The following is a 4,728-nucleotide window of genomic DNA, read 5'->3' on the forward strand; positions in this document are numbered from 1 at the left end:
GTATCTGTTAAGCACTTGTCTTGTCTTATGCTGTTGAGTCATCTCCAACCCTTAGCAACTCCATGGACACAACTCCATGGACTCCCAGACTGCCCCACCTCCATATGCAAATATTCTGGTAGTGCAACCACAGAGTTTTCTTGGTAAAAATATGAAAGTTGTTTCCCATTTTCTTCCATGCAGTTAACTTTGAGTCTCCACCTTGGACTCTCTGCCATGTCCCTGCTGCCCAGCCAGCTGAGTTTTGACGTGTAGCAGATTGCCTTCCATTCGCTAGCCACTGCCCAAGCTAGGAATGGAATGGGCATGTCTCAGCTTGACTCTCCCTCTTGTAGCCGAGACTGGTAGAGTACTGGAAACTCTCCAGTCGTGATTCTGAGATGAGGTAAGCACTTACTAGATGTCAAACACTGTTCTAAGCTCTGGGGTAGATACAGGTTAAGTCAACTGGGCAAAGTACCTGTCCTCCATGGGGTTCACAGTCTAAGTAGGAGGGAGAAAGGCACAGAGAAGTTATGTAACTGGGACAGGGTCACAGAGCAAATAATTGGCAGAGCTGGGACTAGAACCCAGGTCCTCCAACTCCCAGGCCCATGCCCTTTCCACTATGCCATGCTGCTTCTCCTTGGTTTTATCCTCAGGCCTTTGTTTAAAGGTAGAACATTAATTCCTGCCTTCCACTCTAGACTATAAGCTCTTTGGGGCCAGAGAATGTGTCTGTTTAATGCTATATTGTAGTCTTCCAAGTGCTTAGTACAGTGCTCTGCACACAATAAGTGCTCAATAAATACGATCAACTGACTGACTTCCAAGCTGCTCCATTTGGACTGGAAGTCATTTATCAGATCTAACTGCAAGGGTCATCACTCTCTTCGGTAGCAGGGAACTGTAGGCTTTGGAAATAATAATAATAATGATGATGATGATGGCATTTATTAAGTGCTTACTATGTGCAAAGCACTGTCCTAAGTGCTGGGGAGGTTACAAGTTTCCACAGGGTGCTCACAGTATATTTGATAGAGATCCACCGAAGTCTGAAAAGACGTCAGAGCCCTGCCTACTGGCTGTGACACTAAAACAAGGGCTTTTAACACGATAGCACGTCATTAAGACACTAATTCTACAGTCCTTCTAGACTATAAACTCTCTGTGGGCAAGGAATGTATCTGTTACATTCTACTCTCCCAAGCACTTAGTACAGTGCTCTGCACACAGTAAGTGCTTGATAAACATGATTGACTATTTCTGATATTTCTCACTACTGCTAGTTTTGAATTGCTATCCAGAAAGTGACAGGTACCTGAGTCCCACACAACATATCTACCTTTGGTGGTTACTTCTCAAGCCATAAATATTCTGTTTAAATAAGATCACATGCTCGATTTAGGATAATTTATATGAAAGGTCTTTGAAAAAAGGAATGTAATGATTTAGTTTTACTAGGTCAAACTGCAGTTTAGAAAAACTCCCAACAGTAATCTAGGCAAATTTTAATGGAGTGGAATGTTATCTACTTTAATTTGCATGTATTCTTTTAATGTGACTCTTGTTAAAAATAAATTGAGGGCCTCATCCAATTTTAAATACAATCCATCTGGCATCTAACTCCTTTGAAGTTCTTAATGATGTACTGTAGTCAACAAAGCTTGCTAACTTTTCACTAAACATTTTATGGTCTGTAGATAGGGTAAGTTTGAATAATATAGTGAGTAGACATGAAAGACTGATGGGTCCTAGATCTACCAGAATGAGATCCAAAATGTTCCATTATCTTATATAGAATAATTGTTCACAAAAACACACTAGGCCCAAACTGACTTGAACATTTAATTAACTCAAATTCTACAAACTATCATTTCTTGAGAGTTACTTTGAGATCCTTTCCATTCAATATAGTACTCTAGAGTTCTGAGAAAACCTTACAAAGTTGATGAGCCAAGATAAAAGCATGGGTTATGGTGCAATTGAATTTTGAATCCATTCATACTCAAATATACTAAAATATTTTGCTCAGAAAATTATTACTTTCCCTTTCCTCATCCAAATTTAAACTTGCACTTTCAATTTTTGAGGTTAATTTCAGCCCAGAAGGATTGTATGGACAGTGTGAAAATAAAAGAAATGAAGATTGGAGTTTATGCTTTCTGTCTTCTAAATAGTTAAGGGTTTCCATCCAGTCTGCAGAGATATTCAGATACTTGCGATTGAGAAACACGGAGAGGCCACTGGGCTAGAGGGAAAGAAGAGGGCAAAACGGAAACACCCTGGAGAATTGATGAGTGTATTTAAGTGCTGACTGTTGAATTCATTCATTCAATCATATTTATTGAGCGCTTACTGTGTGCACAGCACTGAATCCTAATAAGGGACCAAGATCTCACAAACCTGAATCTCACAGAACCTCATTCCCTTTATATGGAATAAGCTCTCTGAGCCCAGATGATGGTGATTCATTTACCAATAATGGATAAAAAGTGAAAAAAAAGAGAGAAACTCTGAATACCCTCTTAGTTCCTTACTATTTATAGCTTTAACAATGCAGGATACACTTTGTTTTTACAGTGTATGGACTGAAAAAGGCACCATACACTCCTTTAATTGATAAACATGTGTACTCACACAAATTTTTATCTATACACACAGGGACTTTTTTGCTAATGAATTAAGTTTTTCCTCCATAAACCCCAAGTGTTGAGCAAAATCTCTTTGAGCAGCAAGAATCTTTAGGCACAAACTTTTTTTTCTGTGGGAAATCAAAAAGAGGGCAGGGATTGGAGAGCAGAATTGGAAGGGTAAAGTCTAAAAGAACCAGTGGACTGGAAGGACATCTTCGGTGTCTTTTTGACCTGTCAGAGACCTGGGCTGAGCAAAGCTAGGGGTCCCATTCCCACAGCTGAGGGGGCCGTCATCCCCACAGCTCACTCAAAAGGGGCTCGTCTAAGCAACAAACTCATTAAAATTACACTCGTGGTTCTCAAATGTTTCCTGGAGATGAGGAGACCATCAGCCTTGATTTGTAAAGCTGGAGACCAATCCATTCCTTAGGATGAGCAGGCCGGCTGACTTCCAATCTAGGCCTTGCACAACCGGGTGGGTCAGATATAAACTGGGCCAGGAAGAAGATGTTTAATGAAAGAGGGGAGACAATGTTGCACAGCAGGAAAGAGAAGTAAAGTCAAAAACTGTGCAGAGAAGTGCTATAAGTGAAGCACTGTTCACTTATAGCACTGAACAAGTACACACTTATCAAGCATTGTACTATCAAAAAGGAATCTACTCATCTGTGCTCTCAGTAGATTGTATGCTCCTTGGGGTCAGGGATCATTCATTCAATCATATTTATTGAGCACTTACTGTGTGAAGAGCACTGTATTAAGCACTTGGAAAGTACAATTCAGCAACAGAGACAATCCCTACCCAACAACGGGCACACAGTCTAGAAACTGTGCCTATATCATTTCTACTAACTCTAGTATGCTCTCCCAAGTGTTTAGCACAATGTCTGCACACAGAAAATGCTCAATCAATACCATTCAATGCTTGGGATTTGACAATAAGTTTCCTAAACAATTTCCAGTTCCTATGCATCCCCCTCCTGGGTCCCAAACAGGATAGCCTTCTTTAAAATTCAGCAGTTACAAAATAGTCATAACAATCTTCTTGGCACCCATGGCCAGCACCAAGGTACACCTGTTGTCTCTAACCCTAAGCCCTCCTGCTTCCCCTCTCCCATCCCAACTTCATTTTTCACTCTATGATTCTCAATACCCTTCGTACCACTCCTAATCCACCTCCTCTTCTTCCTCACCTAGAGCAGCTTTTTAAGCTTTTCAAATCCCAGCAGCTCCTGGCCTTCCCCACTTGCAATTCCCTGTTCCCCTGTGGCCCTGCAGAAGAGAGAAGGCTTGGGAGAAGACCTTAATTACCCTTCCCCTCACCAATTCTTCCCCAGTCTGGTCCTGGCGGCTGGGGTGATCCTAGCAAGTGCTTAGTACAGTGCTCTGCACACAGTAAGCGCTCAATATGATTGATTGATTGGAAAGAGGATGAACCTGGGAGTCAGAGGACCTGAATTCTAATCCCTGGTGACCTTTGGTGGGTGGGTGGGTGGGGGGAACAAAAACACTTGACTTCTTGTGCCTCGGTTTCCTCATCTGAAAAATGGGGATTAAATACCTCTTCTCCCTCCCACTTAAAGCTTGAGGCCCATATGGGACAGGTATTGAGTCTAATCTGATTATCTTGTATCTGTTCCAGCACTTAGTATAGTGTTTGGCACCAAGGAAACACTTAAATTCCATTACGATAATTCTCCCCCTATATGTAAATTCATTATGGGTCGGGAACAAGTCAGCTTATTCTCTTGTACTCTCCCAAGTGCTTAGAACAGTGTTCTGCACATAGTAAGTGCTCAATAAATACCATTGATTGATTATTATTCTAAATTCAGAAACTGGTGCTGGGTATTGCCCAGGAGAAGAAGTGGAGGGAGGAGAAGTCAAGAGGGAAAACAGGCTTTTCTGATCACCAAGTGTTCATAGAAGGATTGCTAAAAGGACCAATCAAATAAACAACATTTATTAATAATGATAATAATGATGGCATTTATTAAGTGCTTACTACGTGCAAAGCACTGTTCTAAGCACTGGGGACGTTACAAGGTGATCAGGATGTCCCACAGGGGGCTCACAGTCTTCATCCCTATTTTACAGATGAGGTAACTGATGT

At 41.3% G+C, this 4,728-nt stretch overlaps 1 non-coding gene across 1 annotated transcript; it reads right to left on the minus strand.

The window, feature by feature from the left end:
• Positions 1–247: 247 nt before the first annotated feature.
• On the minus strand, positions 248–385 carry LOC119927838. The gene has a single exon (XR_005450806.1). It is a non-coding gene; the product is annotated as a small nucleolar RNA SNORA7 (small nucleolar RNA).
• Between the last annotated feature and the right edge of the window lie 4,343 nt (positions 386–4,728).

Source organism: Tachyglossus aculeatus, chromosome 4 (assembly GCF_015852505.1).
Source record: "Tachyglossus aculeatus isolate mTacAcu1 chromosome 4, mTacAcu1.pri, whole genome shotgun sequence".
Taxonomy (NCBI): domain Eukaryota; kingdom Metazoa; phylum Chordata; class Mammalia; order Monotremata; family Tachyglossidae; genus Tachyglossus; species Tachyglossus aculeatus.